Here is a 26,248-nt window from a genome sequence, read left to right as displayed (position 1 = left end):
AAACCCATTGGAAAACAGGTATTGATCACTTGTGATGTGGTAAATCGGCCAGCAAACAACTTTCAGCAAAAACAGTGGAGGAGGGGGGATTTGAAAAAACACTTGACCCCGGGATCAAGGAAATTTCTGTTTTTAGAGCCGACACCAAACTGCCTCTTTTTGGCGTGATCCACCTCCAAACCCGTTGGAAAACAGGTATTGATCACTGTTAATGTGGTAAATCGGCCAGCAAACAGCTTTCAGCCAAAACAGTGGAGGAGGGGGGATTTGAAAAAACACTTGACCCCGGGGTCAAGGAAATTTCTCTTTTTGGAGCCGACACCAAACTGCCTCTTTTTGGCCTGATCCACCTCCAAACCCATTGGAAAACAGGTATTGATCACTTTTAATGTGGTAATTCGGCCAGCAAACAGCTTTCAGCCAAAGCAGTGTAGGAGGGGGGATTCGAAAAAACACTTGACCCCGGGGTCAAGGAAATTTCCACTTTTTGGAGCCGACACAAAACGGCCTCTTTTTGGCCTGATCCACCTCCAAACCCATTGGAAAACAGGTATTGATCACTTGTGATGTGGTAAATCAGCCAGCAAACAACTTTCAGCCAAAACAGTGGAGGAGGGGGGATTTGAAAAAACACTTGACCCCGGGGTCAAGGAAATTTCCACTTTTTGGAGCCGACACCAAACTGCCTCTTTTTGGCCTGATCCACCTCCAAACCCGTTGGAAAACAGGTATTGATCACTTTTAATGTGGTAAATCGGCCAGCAAACAGCTTTCAGCCAAAGCAGTGGAGGAGGGGGGATTTGTAAAAACACTTGATCCCGGGGTCAAGGAAATTTACGATTTTGGAGCCGACACCAAACTGCCTCTTTTTGGCCTGATCCACCTCCAAACCCATTGGAAAACAGGTGTTGATCACTTTTAATGTGGTAAATCGGCCAGCAAACAGCTTTCAGCCAAAACAGTGGAGGAGGGGGGATTTGAAAAAACACTTGACCCCGGGGTCAAGGAAATTTCTGTTTTTAGAGCTGACACCAAACTGCCTCTTTTTGGCCTGATCCACCTCCAAACCCATTGGAAACAGGTATTGATCACTGTTAATGTGGTAAATCGGCCAGCAAACAGCTTTCAGCCAAAACAGTGGAGGAGGGGGGATTTGAATAAAAACACTTGACCCCGGGGTCAAGGAAATTTCTCTTTTTGGAGCCGACACCAAACTGCCTCTTTTTGGCCTGATCCACCTCCAAACCCATTGGAAAACAGGTATTGATCACTTGTGATGTGGTAAATCGGCCAGCAAACAACTTTCAGCCAAAACAGTGGAGGAGGGGGGATTTGAAAAAACACTTGACCCCGGGGTCAAGGAAATTTCCACTTTTTGGAGCCGACACCAAACTGCCTCTTTTTGGCCTGATCCACCTCCAAACCCGTTGGAAAACAGGTATTGATCACTTTTAATGTGGTAAATCGGCCAGCAAACAGCTTTCAGCCAAAGCAGTGGAGGAGGGGGGATTTGTAAAAACACTTGATCCCGGGGTCAAGGAAATTTACGATTTTGGAGCCGACACCAAACTGCCTCTTTTTGGCCTGATCCACCTCCAAACCCGTTGGAAAACAGGTGTTGATCACTTTTAATGTGGTAAATCGGCCAGCAAACAGCTGTCAGCCTAGGCAGTGTAGGAGGGGGGATTTGAAAAAACACTTGACCCCGGGGTCAAGGAAATTTCTGTTTTTAGAGCCGACACAAAACTGCCTCTTTTTGGCCTGATCCACCTCCAAACCCGTTAGAAAATAGGTATTGATCACTGTTAATGTGGTAAATCGGCCAGCAAACAGCTTTCAGCCAAAACAGTGTAGGAGGGGGGATTTGAAAAAACACTTGACCCCGGGGTCAAGGAAATTTCTCTTTTTGGAGCCGACACCAAACTGCCTCTTTTTGGCCTGATCCACCTCCAAACCCATTGGAAAACAGGTATTGATCACTGTTAATGTGGTATATCGGCCAGCAAACAGCTTTCAGCCAAAACAGTGGAGGAGGGGGGATTTGAAAAAACACTTGACCCCGGGGTCAAGGAAATTTCTCTTTTTGGAGCCGACACCAAACTGCCTCTTTTTGGCCTGATCCACCTCCAAACCCATTGGAAAACAGGTATTGATCACTTGTGATGTGGTAAATCGGCCAGCAAACAACTTTCAGCCAAAACAGTGGAGGAGGGGGGATTTGAAAAAACACTTGACCCCGGGGTCAAGGAAATTTCTGTTTTTAGAGCCGACACAAAACTGCCTCTTTTTGGCGTGATCCACCTCCAAACCCGTTGGAAAACAGGTATTGATCACTGTTAATGTGGTAAATCGGCCAGCAAACAGCTTTCAGCCAAAACAGTGGAGGAGGGGGGATTTGAAAAAACACTTGACCCCGGGGTCAAGGAAATTTCTCTTTTTGGAGCCGACACCAAACTGCCTCTTTTTGGCCTGATCCACCTCCAAACCCATTGGAAAACAGGTATTGATCACTTTTAATGTGGTAATTCGGCCAGCAAACAGCTTTCAGCCAAAGCAGTGTAGGAGGGGGGATTCGAAAAAACACTTGACCCCGGGGTCAAGGAAATTTCCACTTTTTGGAGCCGACACAAAACGGCCTCTTTTTGGCCTGATCCACCTCCAAACCCATTGGAAAACAGGTATTGATCACTTGTGATGTGGTAAATCGGCCAGCAAACAACTTTCAGCCAAAACAGTGGAGGAGGGGGGATTTGAAAAAACACTTGACCCCGGGGTCAAGGAAATTTCCACTTTTTGGAGCCGACACCAAACTGCCTATTTTTGGCCTGATCCACCTCCAAACCCGTTGGAAAACAGGTATTGATCACTTTTAATGTGGTAAATCGGCCAGCAAACAGCTTTCAGCCAAAGCAGTGGAGGAGGGGGGATTTGTAAAAACACTTGATCCCGGGGTCAAGGAAATTTACGATTTTGGAGCCGACACCAAACTGCCTCTTTTTGGCCTGATCCACCTCCAAACCCATTGGAAAACAGGTGTTGATCACTTTTAATGTGGTAAATCGGCCAGCAAACAGCTGTCAGCCAAAACAGTGGAGGAGGGGGGATTTGAAAAAACACTTGACCCCGGGGTCAAGGAAATTTCTGTTTTTAGAGCCGACACCAAACGGCCTCTTTTTGGCCTGATCCACCTCCAAACCCGTTGGAAAACAGGTATTGATCACTTGTGATGTGGTAAATCGGCCAGCAAACAGCTTTCAGCCAAAACAGTGGAGGAGGGGGGATTTGAAAAAACACTTGACCCCGGGGTCAAGGAAATTTCCACTTTTTGGAGCCGACACAAAACTGCCTCTTTTTGGCCTGATCCACCTCCAAACCCATTGGAAAACAGGTATTGATCACTGTTAATGTGGTAAATCGGCCAGCAAACAGCTTTCAGCCAAAACAGTGGAGGAGGGGGGATTTGAAAAAACACTTGACCCCGGGGTCAAGGAAATTTCTGTTTTTGGAACCGGCACCAAACGGCCTCTTTTTGGCCTGATCCACCTCCAAACCCGTTGGAAAACAGGTATTGATCACTTGTGATGTGGTAAATCAGCCAGCAAACAGCTTTCAGCCAAAACAGTGGAGGAGGGGGGATTTGTAAAAACACTTGACCCCGGGGTCAAGGAAATTTACGCTTTTGGAGCCGACACGAAACGGCCTCTTTTTTGCCTGATCCACCTCCAAACCAATTGGAAAACAGGTGTTGATCACTTTTAATGTGGTAAATCGGCAAGCAAACAGCTGTCAGCCAAAGCAGTGTAGGAGGGGGGATTCGAAAAAACACTTGACCCCGGGGTCAAGGAAATTTCCACTTTTTAGAGCCGACACCAAACTGCCTCTTTTTGGCCTGATCCACCTCCAAACCCATTGGAAAACAGGTATTGATCACTTGTGATGTGGTAAATCGGCCAGCAAACAGCTTTCAGCCAAAACAGTGGAGGAGGGGGGATTTGAAAAAACACTTGACCCCGGGGTCAAGGAAATTTCCACTTTTTGGAGCCGACACCAAACTGCCTCTTTTTGGCCTGATCCACCTCCAAACCTGTTGGAAAACAGGTGTTGATCACTTTTAATGTGGTAAATCGGCCAGCAAACAGCTTTCAGCCAAAGCAGTGTAGGAGGGGGGATTTGTAAAAACACTTGATCCCGGGGTCAAGGAAATTTCTGTTTTTAGAGCCGACACAAAACTGCCTCTTTTTGGCCTGATCCACCTCCAAACCCGTTGGAAAATAGGTATTGATCACTGTTAATGTGGTAAATCGGCCAGCAAACAGCTTTCAGCCAAAACAGTGGAGGAGGGGGGATTTGCAAAAACACTTGACCCCGGGGTCAAGGAAATTTCTGTTTTTAGAGCCGACACAAAACTGCCTCTTTTTGGCCTGATCCACCTCCAAACCCGTTGGAAAACAGGTATTGATCACTTGTGATGTGGTAAATCGGCCAGCAAACAACTTTCAGCCAAAACAGTGGAGGAGGGGGGATTTGAAAAAACACTTGACCCCGGGGTCAAGGAAATTTCCACTTTTTGGAGCCGACACCAAACTGCCTCTTTTTGGCCTGATCCACCTCCAAACCCGTTGGAAAACAGGTGTTGATCACTTTTAATGTGGTAAATCGGCCAGCAAACAGCTGTCAGCCAAAACAGTGGAGGAGGGGGGATTTGAAAAAACACTTGACCCCGGTGTCAAGGAAATTTCTGTTTTTAGAGCCGACACAAAACTGCCTCTTTTTGGCCTGATCCACCTCCAAACCCATTGGAAAACAGGTATTGATCACTGTTAATGTGGTAAATCGGCCAGCAAACAACTTTCAGCCAAAACAGCGGAGGAGGGGGGATTTGAAAAAACACTTGACCCCGGGGTCAAGGAAATTTCTGTTTTTGGAACCGGCACCAAACGGCCTCTTTTTGGCCTGATCCACCTCCAAACCCGTTGGAAAACAGGTATTGATCACTTGTGATGTGGTAAATCAGCCAGCAAACAGCTTTCAGCCAAAGCAGTGTAGGAGGGGGGATTTGTAAAAACACTTGATCCCAGGGTCAAGGAAATTTACGATTTTGGAGCCGACACCAAACTGCCTCTTTTTGGCCTGATCCACCTCCAAACCCGTTGGAAAACAGGTGTTGATCACTTTTAATGTGGTAAATCGGCCAGCAAACAGCTGTCAGCCAAAACAGTGGAGGAGGGGGGATTCGAAAAAACACTTGACCCCGGGGTCAAGGAAATTTCCACTTTTTGGAGCCGACACCAAACTGCCTCTTTTTGGCCTGATCCACCTCCAAACCCATTGGAAAACAGGTATTGATCACTTTTAATGTGGTAATTCGGCCAGCAAACAGCTTTCAGCCAAAGCAGTGTAGGAGGGGGGATTCGAAAAAACACTTGACCCCGGGGTCAAGGAAATTTCCACTTTTTGGAGCCGACACCAAACTGCCTCTTTTTAGCTTGATCCACCTCCAAACCCATTGGAAAACAGGTATTGATCACTTGTGATGTGGTAAATCGGCCAGCAAACAACTTTCAGCCAAAGCAGTGTAGGAGGGGGGATTTGAAAAAACACTTGACCCCGGGGTCAAGGAAATTTCCACTTTTTGGAGCCGACACCAAACTGCCTCTTTTTGGCCTGATCCACCTCCAAACCCATTGGAAAACAGGTATTGATCACTTGTGATGTGGTAAATCGGCCAGCAAACAACTTTCAGCCAAAACAGTGGAGGAGGGGGGATTTGAAAAAACACTTGACCCCGGGGTCAAGGAAATTTCCACTTTTTGGAGCCGACACCAAACTGCCTCTTTTTGGCCTGATCCACCTCCAAACCCGTTGGAAAACAGGTGTTGATCACTTTTAATGTGGTAAATCGGCAAGCAAACAGCTTTCAGCCAAAGCACTGTAGGAGGGGGGATTTGTAAAAACACTTGATCCCGGGGTCAAGGAAATTTCTGTTTTTAGAGCCGACACAAAACTGCCTCTTTTTGGCCTGATCCACCTCCAAACCCGTTGGAAAACAGGTATTGATCACTTGTGATGTGGTAAATCAGCCAGCAAACAGCTTTCAGCCAAAACAGTGGAGGAGGGGGGATTTGCAAAAACACTTGACCCCGGGGTCAAGGAAATTTACGCTTTTGGAGCCGACACGAAACGGCCTCTTTTTTGCCTGATCCACCTCCAAACCAATTGGAAAACAGGTGTTGATCACTTTTAATGTGGTAAATCGGCCAGCAAACAGCTGTCAGCCAAAGCAGTGGAGGAGGGGGGATTTGAAAAAACACTTGACCCCGGGGTCAAGGAAATTTCTCTTTTTGGAGCCGACACCAAACTGCCTCTTTTTGGCCTGATCCAACTCCAAACCCATTGGAAAACAGGTATTGATCACTTTTAATGTGGTAAATCGGCCAGCAAACAGCTTTCAGCCAAAACAGTGGAGGAGGGGGGATTTGAAAAAACACTTGACCCCGGGGTCAAGGAAATTTCCACTTTTTGGAGCCGACACCAAACTGCCTCTTTTTGGCCTGATCCACCTCCAAACCCATTGGAAAACAGGTATTGATCACTTGTGATGTGGTAAATCGGCCAGCAAACAACTTTCAGCCAAAACAGTGGAGGAGGGGGGATTTGAAAAAACACTTGACCCCGGGGTCAAGGAAATTTCCACTTTTTGGAGCCGACACCAAACTGCCTCTTTTTGGCCTGATCCACCTCCAAACCCGTTGGAAAACAGGTGTTGATCACTTTTAATGTGGTAAATCGGCAAGCAAACAGCTTTCAGCCAAAGCAGTGTAGGAGGGGGGATTTGTAAAAACACTTGATCCCGGGGTCAAGGAAATTTCTGTTTTTAGAGCCGACACAAAACTGCCTCTTTTTGGCCTGATCCACCTCCAAACCCGTTGGAAAATAGGTATTGATCACTGTTAATGTGGTAAATCGGCCAGCAAACAGCTTTCAGCCAAAACAGTGGAGGAGGGGGGATTTGAAAAAACACTTGACCCCGGGGTCAAGGAAATTTCTGTTTTTAGAGCCGACACAAAACTGCCTCTTTTTGGCCTGATCCACCTCCAAACCCGTTGGAAAACAGGTATTGATCACTTGTGATGTGGTAAATCGGCCAGCAAACAACTTTCAGCCAAAACAGTGGAGGAGGGGGGATTTGAAAAAACACTTGACCCCGGGGTCAAGGAAATTTCCACTTTTTGGAGCCGACACCAAACTGCCTCTTTTTGGCCTGATCCACCTCCAAACCCGTTGGAAAACAGGTGTTGATCACTTTTAATGTGGTAAATCGGCCAGCAAACACCTGTCAGCCAAAACAGTGGAGGAGGGGGGATTTGAAAAAACACTTGACCCCGGTGTCAAGGAAATTTCTCTTTTTAGAGCCGACACAAAACTGCCTCTTTTTGGCCTGATCCACCTCCAAACCCGTTGGAAAACAGGTATTGATCACTTGTTAATGTGGTAAATCGGCCAGCAAACAGCTTTCAGCCAAAACAGTGGAGGAGGGGGGATTTGCAAAAACACTTGACCCCGGGGTCAAGGAAATTTACGCTTTTGGAGCCGACACGAAACGGCCTCTTTTTGGCCTGATCCAACTCCAAACCCATTGGAAAACAGGTATTGATCACTTTTAATGTGGTAAATCGGCCAGCAAACAGCTTTCAGCCAAAACAGTGGAGGAGGGGGGATTTGAAAAAACACTTGACCCCGGGGTCAAGGAAATTTCCACTTTTTGGAGCCGACACCAAACTGCCTCTTTTTGGCCTGATCCACCTCCAAACCCATTGGAAAACAGGTATTGATCACTTGTGATGTGGTAAATCGGCCAGCAAACAACTTTCAGCCAAAACAGTGGAGGAGGGGGGATTTGAAAAAACACTTGACCCCGGGGTCAAGGAAATTTCCACTTTTTGGAGCCGACACCAAACTGCCTCTTTTTGGCCTGATCCACCTCCAAACCCGTTGGAAAACAGGTGTTGATCACTTTTAATGTGGTAAATCGGCAAGCAAACAGCTTTCAGCCAAAGCAGTGTAGGAGGGGGGATTTGTAAAAACACTTGATCCCGGGGTCAAGGAAATTTCTGTTTTTAGAGCCGACACAAAACTGCCTCTTTTTGGCCTGATCCACCTCCAAACCCGTTGGAAAATAGGTATTGATCACTGTTAATGTGGTAAATCGGCCAGCAAACAGCTTTCAGCCAAAACAGTGGAGGAGGGGGGATTTGAAAAAACACTTGACCCCGGGGTCAAGGAAATTTCTGTTTTTAGAGCCGACACAAAACTGCCTCTTTTTGGCCTGATCCACCTCCAAACCCGTTGGAAAACAGGTATTGATCACTTGTGATGTGGTAAATCGGCCAGCAAACAACTTTCAGCCAAAACAGTGGAGGAGGGGGGATTTGAAAAAACACTTGACCCCGGGGTCAAGGAAATTTCCACTTTTTGGAGCCGACACCAAACTGCCTCTTTTTGGCCTGATCCACCTCCAAACCCGTTGGAAAACAGGTGTTGATCACTGTTAATGTGGTAAATCGGCCAGCAAACACCTGTCAGCCAAAACAGTGGAGGAGGGGGGATTTGAAAAAACACTTGACCCCGGTGTCAAGGAAATTTCTGTTTTTAGAGCCGACACAAAACTGCCTCTTTTTGGCCTGATCCACCTCCAAACCCGTTGGAAAACAGGTATTGATCACTTGTTAATGTGGTAAATCGGCCAGCAAACAGCTTTCAGCCAAAACAGTGGAGGAGGGGGGATTTGAAAAAACACTTGACCCCGGGGTCAAGGAAATTTCTCTTTTTGGAGCCGACACCAAACTGCCTCTTTTTGGCCTGATCCACCTCCAAACCCGTTGGAAAACAGGTGTTGATCACTTTTAATGTGGTAAATCGGCAAGCAAACAGCTTTCAGCCAAAACAGTGGAGGAGGGGGGATTTGAAAAAACACTTGACCCCGGGGTCAAGGAAATTTCTCTTTTTGGAGCCGACACCAAACTGCCTCTTTTTGGCCTGATCCACCTCCAAACCCGTTGGAAAACAGGTGTTGATCACTTTTAATGTGGTAAATCGGCAAGCAAACAGCTTTCAGCCTAAGCAGTGTAGGAGGGGGGATTCGAAAAAACACTTGACCCCGGGGTCAAGGAAATTTCCACTTTTTGGAGCCGACACCAAACTGCCTCTTTTTAGCTTGATCCACCTCCAAACCCGTTGGAAAACAGGTATTGATCACTTGTGATGTGGTAAATCGGCCAGCAAACAACTTTCAGCCAAAGCAGTGTAGGAGGGGGGATTCGAAAAAACACTTGACCCCGGGGTCAAGGAAATTTCCACTTTTTAGAGCCGACACCAAACTGCCTCTTTTTGGCCTGATCCACCTCCAAACCCATTGGAAAACAGGTATTGATCACTTGTGATGTGGTAAATCGGCCAGCAAACAACTTTCAGCCAAAACAGTGGAGGAGGGGGGATTTGAAAAAACACTTGACCCCGGGGTCAAGGAAATTTCCACTTTTTGGAGCCGACACCAAACTGCCTCTTTTTGGCCTGATCCACCTCCAAACCTGTTGGAAAACAGGTGTTGATCACTTTTAATGTGGTAAATCGGCCAGCAAACAGCTTTCAGCCAAAGCAGTGTAGGAGGGGGGATTTGTAAAAACACTTGATCCCGGGGTCAAGGAAATTTCTGTTTTTAGAGCCGACACAAAACTGCCTCTTTTTGGCCTGATCCACCTCCAAACCCGTTGGAAAATAGGTATTGATCACTGTTAATGTGGTAAATCGGCCAGCAAACAGCTTTCAGCCAAAACAGTGGAGGAGGGGGGATTTGCAAAAACACTTGACCCCGGGGTCAAGGAAATTTCTGTTTTTAGAGCCGACACAAAACTGCCTCTTTTTGGCCTGATCCACCTCCAAACCCGTTGGAAAACAGGTATTGATCACTTGTGATGTGGTAAATCGGCCAGCAAACAACTTTCAGCCAAAACAGTGGAGGAGGGGGGATTTGAAAAAACACTTGACCCCGGGGTCAAGGAAATTTCCACTTTTTGGAGCCGACACCAAACTGCCTCTTTTTGGCCTGATCCACCTCCAAACCCGTTGGAAAACAGGTGTTGATCACTTTTAATGTGGTAAATCGGCCAGCAAACAGCTGTCAGCCAAAACAGTGGAGGAGGGGGGATTTGAAAAAACACTTGACCCCGGTGTCAAGGAAATTTCTGTTTTTAGAGCCGACACAAAACTGCCTCTTTTTGGCCTGATCCACCTCCAAACCCATTGGAAAACAGGTATTGATCACTGTTAATGTGGTAAATCGGCCAGCAAACAACTTTCAGCCAAAACAGTGGAGGAGGGGGGATTTGAAAAAACACTTGACCCCGGGGTCAAGGAAATTTCTGTTTTTGGAACCGGCACCAAACGGCCTCTTTTTGGCCTGATCCACCTCCAAACCCGTTGGAAAACAGGTATTGATCACTTGTGATGTGGTAAATCAGCCAGCAAACAGCTTTCAGCCTAAGCAGTGTAGGAGGGGGGATTTGTAAAAACACTTGATCCCAGGGTCAAGGAAATTTACGATTTTGGAGCCGACACCAAACTGCCTCTTTTTGGCCTGATCCACCTCCAAACCCGTTGGAAAACAGGTGTTGATCACTTTTAATGTGGTAAATCGGCCAGCAAACAGCTGTCAGCCAAAACAGTGGAGGAGGGGGGATTCGAAAAAACACTTGACCCCGGGGTCAAGGAAATTTCCACTTTTTGGAGCCGACACCAAACTGCCTCTTTTTGGCCTGATCCACCTCCAAACCCATTGGAAAACAGGTATTGATCACTTTTAATGTGGTAATTCGGCCAGCAAACAGCTTTCAGCCAAAGCAGTGTAGGAGGGGGGATTCGAAAAAACACTTGACCCCGGGGTCAAGGAAATTTCCACTTTTTGGAGCCGACACCAAACTGCCTCTTTTTAGCTTGATCCACCTCCAAACCCATTGGAAAACAGGTATTGATCACTTGTGATGTGGTAAATCGGCCAGCAAACAACTTTCAGCCAAAGCAGTGTAGGAGGGGGGATTTGAAAAAACACTTGACCCCGGGGTCAAGGAAATTTCCACTTTTTGGAGCCGACACCAAACTGCCTCTTTTTGGCCTGATCCACCTCCAAACCCATTGGAAAACAGGTATTGATCACTTGTGATGTGGTAAATCGGCCAGCAAACAACTTTCAGCCAAAACAGTGGAGGAGGGGGGATTTGAAAAAACACTTGACCCCGGGGTCAAGGAAATTTCCACTTTTTGGAGCCGACACCAAACTGCCTCTTTTTGGCCTGATCCACCTCCAAACCCGTTGGAAAACAGGTGTTGATCACTTTTAATGTGGTAAATCGGCAAGCAAACAGCTTTCAGCCAAAGCAGTGTAGGAGGGGGGATTTGTAAAAACACTTGATCCCGGGGTCAAGGAAATTTCTGTTTTTAGAGCCGACACAAAACTGCCTCTTTTTGGCCTGATCCACCTCCAAACCCGTTGGAAAACAGGTATTGATCACTTGTGATGTGGTAAATCAGCCAGCAAACAGCTTTCAGCCAAAACAGTGGAGGAGGGGGGATTTGCAAAAACACTTGACCCCGGGGTCAAGGAAATTTACGCTTTTGGAGCCGACACGAAACGGCCTCTTTTTTGCCTGATCCACCTCCAAACCAATTGGAAAACAGGTGTTGATCACTTTTAATGTGGTAAATCGGCCAGCAAACAGCTGTCAGCCAAAGCAGTGGAGGAGGGGGGATTTGAAAAAACACTTGACCCCGGGGTCAAGGAAATTTCTCTTTTTGGAGCCGACACCAAACTGCCTCTTTTTGGCCTGATCCAACTCCAAACCCATTGGAAAACAGGTATTGATCACTTTTAATGTGGTAAATCGGCCAGCAAACAGCTTTCAGCCAAAACAGTGGAGGAGGGGGGATTTGAAAAAACACTTGACCCCGGGGTCAAGGAAATTTCCACTTTTTGGAGCCGACACCAAACTGCCTCTTTTTGGCCTGATCCACCTCCAAACCCATTGGAAAACAGGTATTGATCACTTGTGATGTGGTAAATCGGCCAGCAAACAACTTTCAGCCAAAACAGTGGAGGAGGGGGGATTTGAAAAAACACTTGACCCCGGGGTCAAGGAAATTTCCACTTTTTGGAGCCGACACCAAACTGCCTCTTTTTGGCCTGATCCACCTCCAAACCCGTTGGAAAACAGGTGTTGATCACTTTTAATGTGGTAAATCGGCAAGCAAACAGCTTTCAGCCAAAGCAGTGTAGGAGGGGGGATTTGTAAAAACACTTGATCCCGGGGTCAAGGAAATTTCTGTTTTTAGAGCCGACACAAAACTGCCTCTTTTTGGCCTGATCCACCTCCAAACCCGTTGGAAAATAGGTATTGATCACTGTTAATGTGGTAAATCGGCCAGCAAACAGCTTTCAGCCAAAACAGTGGAGGAGGGGGGATTTGAAAAAACACTTGACCCCGGGGTCAAGGAAATTTCTGTTTTTAGAGCCGACACAAAACTGCCTCTTTTTGGCCTGATCCACCTCCAAACCCGTTGGAAAACAGGTATTGATCACTTGTGATGTGGTAAATCGGCCAGCAAACAACTTTCAGCCAAAACAGTGGAGGAGGGGGGATTTGAAAAAACACTTGACCCCGGGGTCAAGGAAATTTCCACTTTTTGGAGCCGACACCAAACTGCCTCTTTTTGGCCTGATCCACCTCCAAACCCGTTGGAAAACAGGTGTTGATCACTTTTAATGTGGTAAATCGGCCAGCAAACAGCTTTCAGCCAAAACAGTGGAGGAGGGGGGATTTGAAAAAACACTTGACCCCGGTGTCAAGGAAATTTCTGTTTTTAGAGCCGACACAAAACTGCCTCTTTTTGGCCTGATCCACCTCCAAACCCGTTGGAAAACAGGTATTGATCACTTGTTAATGTGGTAAATCGGCCAGCAAACAGCTTTCAGCCAAAACAGTGGAGGAGGGGGGATTTGAAAAAACACTTGACCCCGGGGTCAAGGAAATTTCTGTTTTTGGAACCGGCACCAAACGGCCTCTTTTTGGCCTGATCCACCTCCAAACCCGTTGGAAAACACGTATTGATCACTTGTGATGTGGTAAATCAGCCAGCAAACAGCTTTCAGCCAAAACAGTGGAGGAGGGGGGATTTGTAAAAACACTTGACCCCGGGGTCAAGGAAATTTACGCTTTTGGAGCCGACACGAAACGGCCTCTTTTTTGCCTGATCCACCTCCAAACCAATTGGAAAACAGGTGTTGATCACTTTTAATGTGGTAAATCGGCCAGCAAACAGCTTTCAGCCAAAACAGTGGAGGAGGGGGGATTTGAAAAAACACTTGACCCCGGGGTCAAGGAATTTTCCACTTTTTGGAGCCGACACCAAACTGCCTCTTTTTGGCCTGATCCACCTCCAAACCCATTGGAAAACAGGTATTGATCACTTGTGATATGGTAAATCGGCCAGCAAACAACTTTCAGCCAAAACAGTGGAGGAGGGGGGATTTGAAAAAACACTTGACACTTGGTCAAGGAAATTTCTGTTTTTAGAGCCGACACCAAACTGCCTCCTTTTGGCCTGATCCACCTCCAAACCCGTTGGAAAACAGGTACTGATCACTGTTAATGTGGTAAATCGGCCAGCAAACAGCTTTCAGCCAAAACAGTGGAGGAGGGGGGATTTGAAAAAACACTTGACCCCGGGGTCAAGGAAATTTCTCTTTTTGGAGCCGACACCAAACTGCCTCTTTTTGGCCTGATCCACCTCCAAACCCGTTGGAAAACAGGTATTGATCACTGTTAATGTGGTAAATCGGCCAGCAAACAGCTTTCAGCCAAAACAGTGGAGGAGGGGGGATTTGAAAAAACACTTGATCCCGGGGTCAAGGAAATTTCTCTTTTTGGAGCCGACACCAAACTGCCTCTTTTTGGCCTGATCCACCTCCAAACCCGTTGGAAAACAGGTATTGATCACTTTTAATGTGGTAATTCGGCTAGCAAATAGCTTTCAGCCAAAGCAGTGTAGGAGGGGGGATTTGAAAAAACACTTGACCCCGGGGTCAAGGAATTTTCCACTTTTTGGAGCCGACACCAAACTGCCTCTTTTTGGCCTGATCCACCTCCAAACCCATTGGAAAACAGGTATTGATCACTTGTGATGTGGTAAATCGGCCAGCAAACAACTTTCAGTAAAAACAGTGGAGGAGGGGGGATTTGAAAAAACACTTGACCCCGGGGTCAAGGAATTTTCCACTTTTTGGAGCCGACACCAAACTGCCTCTTTTTGGCCTGATCCACCTCCAAACCCATTGGAAAACAGGTATTGATCACTTTTAATGTAGTAAATCGGCAAGCAAACAGCTTTCAGTCAAAGCAGTGGAGGAGGGGGGATTTGAAAAAACACTTGACCCCGGGGTCAAGGAAATTTCTGTTTTTAGAGCCGACACAAAACTGCCTCTTTTTGGCCTGATCCACCTCCAAACCCATTGGAAAACAGGTATTGATCACTTGTGATGTGTTAAATCGGCCAGCAAACAGCTTTCAGCCAAAACAGTGGAGGAGGGGGATTTGTAAAAACACTTGACCCCGGGGTCAAGGAAATTTACGATTTTGGAGCCGACACGAAACGGCGTCTTTTTGGCCTGATCCACCTCCAAACCCATTGGAAAACAGGTGTTGATCACTTTTAATGTGGTAAATCGGCCAGCAAACAGCTGTCAGCCAAAGCAGTGGAGGAGGGGGGATTTGAAAAAACACTTGACCCCGGGGTCAAGGAATTTTCCACTTTTTGGAGCCGACACCAAACTGCCTCTTTTTGGCCTGATCCACCTCCAAACCCATTGGAAAACAGGTATTGATCACTTGTGATGTGGTAAATCGGCCAGCAAACAACTTTCAGCCAAAGTAGTGTAGGAGGGGGGATTTGTAAAAACACTTGATCCCGGGTCAAGGAAATTTACGATTTTGGAGCCGACACCAAACTGCCTCTTTTTGGCCTGATCCACCTCCAAACCCGTTGGAAAACAGGTGTTGATCACTTTTAATGTGGTAAATCGGCCAGCAAACAGCTGTCAGCGAAAGCAGTGGAGGAGGGGGGATTTGAAAAAACACTTGACCCCGGGATCAAGGAAATTTCTCTTTCGGGAGCCGACACCAAACTGCCTCTTTTTTGCCTGATCCACCTCCAAACCCATTGGAAAACAGGTATTGATCACTTTTAATGTGGTAATTCGGCCAGCAAACAGCTTTCAGCCAAAGCAGTGTAGGAGGGGGGATTCGAAAAAACACTTGACCCCGGGGTCAAGGAAATTTCCACTTTTTGGAGCCGACACCAAACTGCCTCTTTTTGGCCTGATCCAACTCCAAACCCATTGGAAAACAGGTATTGATCACTTGTGATGTGGTAAATCGGCCAGCAAACAACTTTCAGCCAAAACAGTGGAGGAGGGGGGATTTGAAAAAACACTTGACCCCGGGGTCAAGGAAATTTCCACTTTTTGGAGCCGACACCAAACTGCCTCTTTTTGGCCTGATCCACCTCCAAACCCGTTGGAAAACAGGTGTTGATCACTTGTGATGTGGTAAATCGGCAAGCAAACAGCTTTCAGCCAAAGCAGTGTAGGAGGGGGGATTTGTAAAAACACTTGATCCCGGGGTCAAGGAAATTTCTGTTTTTAGAGCCGACACAAAACTGCCTCTTTTTGGCCTGATCCACCTCCAAACCCGTTGGAAAATAGGTATTGATCACTGTTAATGTGGTAAATCGGCCAGCAAACAGCTTTCAGCCAAAACAGTGGAGGAGGGGGGATTTGAAAAAACACTTGACCCCGGGGTCAAGGAAATTTCTGTTTTTAGAGCCGACACAAAACTGCCTCTTTTTGGCCTGATCCACCTCCAAACCCGTTGGAAAACAGGTATTGATCACTGTTAATGTGGTAAATCGGCCAGCAAACAGCTTTCAGCCAAAACAGTGGAGGAGGGGGGATTTGAAAAAACACTTGACCCCGGGGTCAAGGAAATTTCTGTTTTTAGAGCCGACACAAAACTGCCTCTTTTTGGCCTGATCCACCTCCAAACCCGTTGGAAAACAGGTATTGATCACTGTTAATGTGGTAAATCGGCCAGCAAACAGCTTTCAGCCAAAACAGTGGAGGAGGGGGGATTTGAAAAAACACTTGACCCCGGGGTCAAGGAAATTTCTCTTTTTGGAGCCGACACCAAACTGCCTCTTTTTGGCCTGATCCACCTCCAAACCCATTGGAAAACAGGTATTGATCACTTGTGATGTGGTAAATCGGCCAGCAAACAACTTTCAGCCAAAACAGTGGAGGAGGGGGGATTTGAAAAAACACTTGACCCCGGGATCAAGGAAATTTCTGTTTTTAGAGCCGACACCAAACTGCCTCTTTTTGGCCTGATCCACCTCCAAACCCGTTGGAAAACAGGTATTGATCACTGTTAATGTGGTAAATCGGCCAGCAAACAGCTTTCAGCCAAAACAGTGGAGGAGGGGGGATTTGAAAAAACACTTGACCCCGGGGTCAAGGAAATTTACGATTTTGGAGCCGACACGAAACGGCGTCTTTTTGGCCTGATCCACCTCCAAACCCATTGGAAAACAGGTGTTGATCACTTTTAATGTGGTAAATCGGCCAGCAAACAGCTGTCAGCCAAAGCAGTGGAGGAGGGGGGATTTGAAAAAACACTTGACCCCGGGTCAAGGAAATTTACGATTTTGGAGCCGACACCAAACTGCCTCTTTTTGGCCTGATCCACCTCCAAACCCGTTGGAAAACAGGTGTTGATCACTTTTAATGTGGTAAATCGGCCAGCAAACAGCTGTCAGCGAAAGCAGTGGAGGAGGGGGGATTTGAAAAAACACTTGACCCCGGGATCAAGGAAATTTCTCTTTCGGGAGCCGACACCAAACTGCCTCTTTTTTGCCTGATCCACCTCCAAACCCATTGGAAAACAGGTATTGATCACTTTTAATGTGGTAATTCGGCCAGCAAACAGCTTTCAGCCAAAGCAGTGTAGGAGGGGGGATTCGAAAAAACACTTGACCCCGGGGTCAAGGAAATTTCCACTTTTTGGAGCCGACACCAAACTGCCTCTTTTTGGCCTGATCCAACTCCAAACCCATTGGAAAACAGGTATTGATCACTTGTGATGTGGTAAATCGGCCAGCAAACAACTTTCAGCCAAAACAGTGGAGGAGGGGGGATTTGAAAAAACACTTGACCCCGGGGTCAAGGAAATTTCCACTTTTTGGAGCCGACACCAAACTGCCTCTTTTTGGCCTGATCCACCTCCAAACCCGTTGGAAAACAGGTGTTGATCACTTGTGATGTGGTAAATCGGCAAGCAAACAGCTTTCAGCCAAAGCAGTGTAGGAGGGGGGATTTGTAAAAACACTTGATCCCGGGGTCAAGGAAATTTCTGTTTTTAGAGCCGACACAAAACTGCCTCTTTTTGGCCTGATCCACCTCCAAACCCGTTGGAAAATAGGTATTGATCACTGTTAATGTGGTAAATCGGCCAGCAAACAGCTTTCAGCCAAAACAGTGGAGGAGGGGGGATTTGAAAAAACACTTGACCCCGGGGTCAAGGAAATTTCTGTTTTTAGAGCCGACACAAAACTGCCTCTTTTTGGCCTGATCCACCTCCAAACCCGTTGGAAAACAGGTATTGATCACTGTTAATGTGGTAAATCGGCCAGCAAACAGCTTTCAGCCAAAACAGTGGAGGAGGGGGGATTTGAAAAAACACTTGACCCCGGGGTCAAGGAAATTTCTGTTTTTAGAGCCGACACAAAACTGCCTCTTTTTGGCCTGATCCACCTCCAAACCCGTTGGAAAACAGGTATTGATCACTGTTAATGTGGTAAATCGGCCAGCAAACAGCTTTCAGCCAAAACAGTGGAGGAGGGGGGATTTGAAAAAACACTTGACCCCGGGGTCAAGGAAATTTCTCTTTTTGGAGCCGACACCAAACTGCCTCTTTTTGGCCTGATCCACCTCCAAACCCATTGGAAAACAGGTATTGATCACTTGTGATGTGGTAAATCGGCCAGCAAACAACTTTCAGCCAAAACAGTGGAGGAGGGGGGATTTGAAAAAACACTTGACCCCGGGATCAAGGAAATTTCTGTTTTTAGAGCCGACACCAAACTGCCTCTTTTTGGCCTGATCCACCTCCAAACCCGTTGGAAAACAGGTATTGATCACTGTTAATGTGGTAAATCGGCCAGCAAACAGCTTTCAGCCAAAACAGTGGAGGAGGGGGGATTTGAAAAAACACTTGACCCCGGGGTCAAGGAAATTTCTCTTTTTGGAGCCGACACCAAACTGCCTCTTTTTGGCCTGATCCACCTCCAAACCCATTGGAAAACAGGTATTGATCACTTTTAATGTGGTAATTCGGCCAGCAAACAGCTTTCAGCCAAAGCAGTGTAGGAGGGGGGATTCGAAAAAACACTTGACCCCGGGGTCAAGGAAATTTCCACTTTTTGGAGCCGACACAAAACTGCCTCTTTTTGGCCTGATCCACCTCCAAACCCGTTGGAAAATAGGTATTGATCACTGTTAATGTGGTAAATCGGCCAGCAAACAGCTTTCAGCCAAAACAGTGGAGGAGGGGGGATTTGAAAAAACACTTGACCCCGGGGTCAAGGAAATTTCTGTTTTTAGAGCCGACACAAAACTGCCTCTTTTTGGCCTGATCCACCTCCAAACCCGTTGGAAAACAGGTATTGATCACTGTTAATGTGGTAAATCGGCCAGCAAACAGCTTTCAGCCAAAACAGTGGAGGAGGGGGGATTTGAAAAAACACTTGACCCCGGGGTCAAGGAAATTTCCACTTTTTGGAGCCGACACCAAACTGCCTCTTTTTGGCCTGATCCACCTCCAAACCCATTGGAAAACAGGTATTGATCACTTGTGATGTGGTAAATCGGCCAGCAAACAACTTTCAGCCAAAACAGTGGAGGAGGGGGGATTTGAAAAAACACTTGACCCCGGGGTCAAGGAAATTTCCACTTTTTGGAGCCGACACCAAACTGCCTCTTTTTGGCCTGATCCACCTCCAAACCCGTTGGAAAACAGGTATTGATTACTTTTAATGTGGTAAATCGGCCAGCAAACAGCTTTCAGCCAAAGCAGTGGAGGAGGGGGGATTTGTAAAAACACTTGATCCCGGGGTCAAGGAAATTTATGATTTTGGAGCCGACACCAAACTGCCTCTTTTTGGCCTGATCCACCTCCAAACCCGTTGGAAAACAGGTGTTGATCACTTTTAATGTGGTAAATCGGCCAGCAAACAGCTGTCAGCCAAAGCAGTGGAGGAGGGGGGATTTAAAAAAACACTTGACCCCGGGGTCAAGGAAATTTCTGTTTTTAGAGCCGACACAAAACTTCCTCTTTTTGGCCTGATCCACCTCCAAACCCATTGGAAAATAGGTATTGATCACTGTTAATGTGGTAAATCGGCCAGCAAACAACTTTCAGCCAAAACAGTGGAGGAGGGGGGATTCGAAAAAACACTTGACCCCGGGGTCAAGGAAATTTCTCTTTTTGGAGCCGACACCAAACTGCCTCTTTTTGGCCTGATCCACCTCCAAACCCATTGGAAAACAGGTATTGATCACTTGTGATGTGGTAAATCGGCCAGCAAACAGCTTTCAGCCAAAACAGTGGAGGAGGGGGGATTTGAAAAAACACTTGACCCCGGGGTCAAGGAAATTTCTGTTTTTGGAGCCGACACCAAACTGCCTCTTTTTGGCCTGATCCACCTCCAAACCCATTGGAAAACAGGTATTGATCACTTGTGATGTGGTAAATCGGCCAGCAAACAACTTTCAGCCAAAACAGTGGAGGAGGGGGGATTTGAAAAAACACTTGACCCGGGATCAAGGAAATTTCTGTTTTTAGAGCCGACACCAAACTGCCTCTTTTTGGCCTGATCCACCTCCAAACCCGTTGGAAAACAGGTATTGATCACTGTTAATGTGGTAAATCGGCAAGCAAACAGCTTTCAGCCAAAGCAGTGGAGGAGGGGGGATTCGAAAAAACACTTGACCCCGGGGTCAAGGAAATTTCCACTTTTTGGAGCCGACACCAAACTGCCTCTTTTTGGCCTGATCCACCTCCAAACCCATTGGAAAACAGGTATTGATCACTTGTGATGTGGTAAATCGGCCAGCAAACAACTTTCAGCCAAAACAGTGGAGGAGTGGGGATTTGAAAAAACACTTGACCCTGGGGTCAAGGAAATTTCCACTTTTTGGAGCCGACACCAAACTGCCTCTTTTTGGCCTGATCCACCTCCAAACCCGTTGGAAATCAGGTATTGATCACTTTTAATGTGGTAAATCGGCAAGCAAACAGCTTTCAGCCAAAGCACTGGAGGAGGGGGGATTTGTAAAAACACTTGATCCCGGGGTCAAGGAAATTTCTCTTTTTGGAGCCGACACCAAACTGCCTCTTTTTGGCCTGATCCACCTCCAAACCCGTTGGAAAACAGGTGTTGATCACTTTTAATGTGGTAAATCGGCCAGAAAACAGCTGTCAGCCAAAGCAGTGGAGGAGGGGGGATTTGAAAAAACACTTGACCCCGGGGTCAAGGAAATTTCTGTTTTTAGAGCTTACACAAAACTGCCTCTTTTTGGCCTGATCCACCTCCAAACCCGTTGGAAAATAGGTATTGATCACTGTTAATGTGGTAAATTGGCCAGCAAACAGCTTTCAGCCAAAACAGTGGAGGAGGGGGGATTTGAAAAAACACTTGACCCCGGGGTCAAGGAAATTTCTGTTTTTAGAGCCGACACAAAACTGCCTCTTTTTGGCCTGATCCACCTCCAAACCCATTGGAAAACAGGTATTGATCACTGTTAATGTGGTAAATCGGCCAGCAAACAGCTTTCAGCCAAAACAGTGGAGGAGGGGGGATTTGAAAAAACACTTGACCCCGGGGTCAAGGAAATTTCTGTTTTTAGAGCCGACACAAAACTGCCTCTTTTTGGCCTGATCCACCTCCAAACCCATTGGAAAACAGGTATTGATCACTGTTAATGTGGTAAATCGGCCAGCAAACAGCTTTCAGCCAAAACAGTGGAGGAGGGGGGATTTGAAAAAACACTTGATCCCGGGGTCAAGGAAATTTCTGTTTTTAGAGCCGACACCAAACTGCCTCTTTTTGGCCTGATCCACCTCCAAACCCATTGGAAACAGGTATTGATCACTGTTAATGTGGTAAATCGGCCAGCAAACAGCTTTCAGCCAAAACAGTGGAGGAGGGGGGATTTGAATAAAAACACTTGACCCCGGGGTCAAGGAAATTTCTCTTTTTGGAGCCGACACCAAACTGCCTCTTTTTGGCCTGATCCACCTCCAAACCCATTGGAAAACAGGTATTGATCACTTTTAATGTGGTAATTCGGCCAGCAAACAGCTTTCAGCCAAAGCAGTGTAGGAGGGGGGATTCGAAAAAACACTTGACCCCGGGGTCAAGGAAATTTCCACTTTTTGGAGCCGACACAAAACGGCCTCTTTTTGGCCTGATCCACCTCCAAACCCATTGGAAAACAGGTATTGATCACTTGTGATGTGGTAAATCGGCCAGCAAACAACTTTCAGCCAAAACAGTGGAGGAGGGGGGATTTGAAAAAACACTTGACCCCGGGATCAAGGAAATTTCTGTTTTTAGAGCCGACACCAAACTGCCTCTTTTTGGCCTGATCCACCTCCAAACCCGTTGGAAAACAGGTATTGATCACTGTTAATGTGGTAAATCGGCCAGCAAACAGCTTTCAGCCAAAACAGTGGAGGAGGGGGGATTTGAAAAAACACTTGACCCCGGGGTCAAGGAAATTTCTCTTTTTGGAGCCGACACCAAACTGCCTCTTTTTGGCCTGATCCACCTCCAAACCCATTGGAAAACAGGTACTGATCACTTTTAATGTGGTAATTCGGCCAGCAAACAGCTTTCAGCCAAAGCAGTGTAGGAGGGGGGATTCGAAAAAACACTTGACCCCGGGGTCAAGGAAATTTCCACTTTTTGGAGCCGACACCAAACTGCCTCTTTTTGGCCTGATCCACCTCCAAACCCATTGGAAAACAGGTATTGATCACTTGTGATGTGGTAAATCGGCCAGCAAACAACTTTCAGCCAAAACAGTGGAGGAGGGGGGATTTGAAAAAACACTTGACCCCGGGGTCAAGGAAATTTCCACTTTTTGGAGCCGACACCAAACTGCCTCTTTTTGGCCTGATCCACCTCCAAACCCGTTGGAAAACAGGTATTGATCACTTTTAATGTGGTAAATCGGCAAGCAAACAGCTTTCAGCCAAAGCAGTGGAGGAGGGGGGATTTGTAAAAACACTTGATCCCGGGGTCAAGGAAATTTACGATTTTGGAGCCGACACCAAACTGCCTCTTTTTGGCCTGATCCACCTCCAAACCCGTTGGAAAACAGGTATTGATCACTTTTAATGTGGTAAATCGGCCAGCAAACAGCTTTCAGCCAAAGCAGTGGAGGAGGGGGGATTTGAAAAAACACTTGACCCCGGGGTCAAGGAAATTTCTGTTTTTAGAGCCGACACCAAACTGCCTCTTTTTGGCCTGATCCACCTCCAAACCCATTGGAATACAGGTATTGATCACTGTTAATGTGGTAAATCGGCCAGCAAACAGCTTTCAGCCAAAACAGTGGAGGAGGGGGGATTTGAAAAAACACTTGACCCCGGGGTCAAGGAAATGTCCGTTTTTGGAACCGGCACCAAACTGCCTCTTTTTGGCCTGATCCACCTCCAAACCCGTTGGAAAACAGGTATTGATCACTTGTGATGTGTTAAATCGGCCAGCAAACAGCTTTCAGCCAAAACAGTGAAGGAGGGGGATTTGTAAAAACACTTGACCCCGGGGTCAAGGAAATTTACGATTTTGGAGCCGACACGAAACGGCCTCTTTTTGGCCTGATCCACCTCCAAACCCATTGGAAAACAGGTGTTGATCACTTTTAATGTGGTAAATCGGCCAGCAAACAGCTGTCAGCCAAAGCAGTGGAGGAGGGGGGATTTGAAAAAACACTTGACCCCGGGGTCAAGGAATTTTCCACTTTTTGGAGCCGACACCAAACTGCCTCTTTTTGGCCTGATCCACCTCCAAACCCATTGGAAAACAGGTATTGATCACTTGTGATGTGGTAAATCGGCCAGCAAACAACTTTCAGCCAAAACAGTGGAGGAGGGGGGATTTGAAAAAACACTTGACCCCGGGGTCAAGGAAATTTCTGTTTTTAGAGCCGACACCAAACTGCCTCTTTTTGGCCTGATCCACCTCCAAACCCGTTGGAAAACAGGTACTGATCACTGTTAATGTGGTAAATCGGCCAGCAAACAGCTTTCAGCCAAAACAGTGGAGGAGGGGGATTTGTAAAAACACTTGACCCCGGGGTCAAGGAAATTTACGATTTTGGAGCCGACACGAAACGGCCTCTTTTTGGCCTGATCCACCTCCAAACCCATTGGAAAACAGGTATTGATCACTTGTGATGGGGTAAATCGGCCAGCAAACAGCTTTCAGCCAAAACAGTGGAGGAGGGGGGATTTGTAAAAACACTTGACCCCGGGGTCAAGGAAATTCACGCTTTTGGAGCCGACACCAAACGGCCTCTTTTTGGCCTGATCCACCTCCAAACCCGTTGGAAAACAGATATTGATCACTTTTAATGTGGTAAATCGGCCAGCAAACAGCTTTCAGCCAAAGCAGTGGAGGAGGGGGGATTTGAAAAAACACTTGACCCCGGGGTCAAGGAAATTTCTGTTTTTAGAGCCGACACCAAACTGCCTCTTTTTGGCCTGATCCACCTCCAAACCCGTTGGAATACAGGTGTTGATCACTTTTAATGTGGTAAATCGGCCAGCAAACAGCTTTCAGCCAAAACAGTGGAGGAGGGGGGATTTGAAAAAACACTTGACCCCGGGGTCAAGGAAATGTCCGTTTTTGGAACCCGCACCAAACGGCCTCTTTTTGGCCTGATCCACCTCCAAACCCGTTGGAAAACAGGTGTTGATCACTTTTAATGTGGTAAATCGGCCAGCAAACAGCTGTCAGCCAAAGCAGTGGAGGAGGGGGGATTTGAAAAAACACTTGACCCCGGGGTCAAGGAAATTTCTGTTTTTAGAGCCGACACCAAACTGCCTCTTTTTGGCCTGATCCACCTCCAAACCCGTTGGAAAACAGGTATTGATCACTGTTAATGTGGTAAATCGGCCAGCAAACAGCTTTCAGCCAAAGCAGTGTAGGAGGGGGGATTTGAAAAAACACTTGACCCCGGGGTCAAGGAAATTTCTCTTTTTGGAGCCGACACCAAACTGCCTCTTTTTGGCCTGATCCACCTCCAAACCCGTTGGAAAACAGGTATTGATCACTTGTGATGTGGTAAATCGGCCAGCAAACAGCTTTCAGCCAAAGCAGTGGAGGAGGGGGGATTTGACAAAACACTTGACCCCGGGGTCAAGGAAATTTCTGTTTTCAGAGCCGACACAAAACTGCCTCTTTTTGGCCTGATCCACCTCCAAACCCATTGGAAAACAGGTATTGATCACTGTTAATGTGGTAAATCGGCCAGCAAACAGCTTTCAGCCAAAACATTGGAGGAGGGGGGATTTGAAAAAACACTTGACCCCGGGGTCAAGGAAATTTCTCTTTTTGGAGCCGACACCAAACTGCCTCTTTTTGGCCTGATCCACCTCCAAACCCATTGGAAAACAGGTATTGATCACTTTTAATGTGGTATTTCGGCCACAAACAGCTTTCAGCCAAAGCAGTGTAGGAGGGGGGATTTGAAAAAACACTTGACCCCGGGGTCAAGGAAATTTCCACTTTTTGGAGCCGACACCAAACTGCCTCTTTTTGGCCTCATCCACCTCCAAACCCATTGGAAAACAGGTATTGATCACTTGTGATGTGATAAATCGGCCAGCAAACAGCTTTCAGCCAAAATAGTGGAGGAGGGGGGATTTGAAAAAACACTTGACCCCGGGGTCAAGGAACTTTCTGTTTTTAGAGCCGACACCAAACTGCCTCTTTTTGGCCTGATCCACCTCGAAACCCATTGGAATACAGGTATTGATCACTGTTTATGTGGTAAATCGGCCAGCAAACAGCTTTCAGCCAAAACAGTGGAGGAGGGGGGATTTGAAAAAACACTTGACCCCGGGGTCAAGGAAATGTCCGTTTTTGGAACCGGCACCAAACTGCCTCTTTTTGGCCTGATCCACCTCCAAACCCGTTGGAAAACAGGTATTGATCACTTGTGATGTGTTAAATCGGCCAGCAAAAAGCTTTCAGCCAAAACAGTGGAGGAGGGGGATTTGTAAAAACACTTGACCCCGGGGTCAAGGAAATTTCCACTTTTTGGAGCCGACACGAAACGGCCTCTTTTTGGCCTGATCCACCTCCAAACCCATTGGAAAACAGGTGTTGATCACTTTTAATGTGGTAAATCGGCCAGCAAACAGCTGTCAGCCAAAGCAGTGGAGGAGGGGGGATTTGAAAAAACACTTGACCCCGGGGTCAAGGAATTTTCCACTTTTTGGAGCCGACACAAAACTGCCTCTTTTTGGCCTGATCCACCTCCAAACCCATTGGAAAACAGGTATTGATCACTTGTGATGTGGTAAATCGGCCAGCAAACAACTTTCAGCCAAAACAGTGGAGGAGGGGGGATTTGAAAAAACACTTGACCCCGGGGTCAAGGAAATTTCTGTTTTTAGAGCCGACACCAAACTGCCTCTTTTTGGCCTGATCCACCTCCAAACCCGTTGGAAAACAGGTACTGATCACTGTTAATGTGGTAAATCGGCCAGCAAACAGCTTTCAGCCAAAACAGTGGAGGAGGGGGGATTTGTAAAAACACTTGACCCCGGGGTCAAGGAAATTTACGATTTTGGAGCCGACACCAAACGGCCTCTTTTTGGCCTGATCCACCTCCAAACCCATTGGAAAACAGGTATTGATCACTTGTGATGGGGTAAATCGGCCAGCAAACAGCTTTCAGCCAAAACAGTGGAGGAGGGGGGATTTGTAAAAACACTTGACCCCGGGGTCAAGGAAATTCACGCTTTTGGAGCCGACACCAAACGGCCTCTTTTTGGCCTGATCCACCTCCAAACCC

Source organism: Pempheris klunzingeri, chromosome 14 (genome assembly GCF_042242105.1).
Source record: "Pempheris klunzingeri isolate RE-2024b chromosome 14, fPemKlu1.hap1, whole genome shotgun sequence".
Taxonomy (NCBI): domain Eukaryota; kingdom Metazoa; phylum Chordata; class Actinopteri; order Acropomatiformes; family Pempheridae; genus Pempheris; species Pempheris klunzingeri.
Note: the sequence above shows the minus strand (reverse complement) of the source record.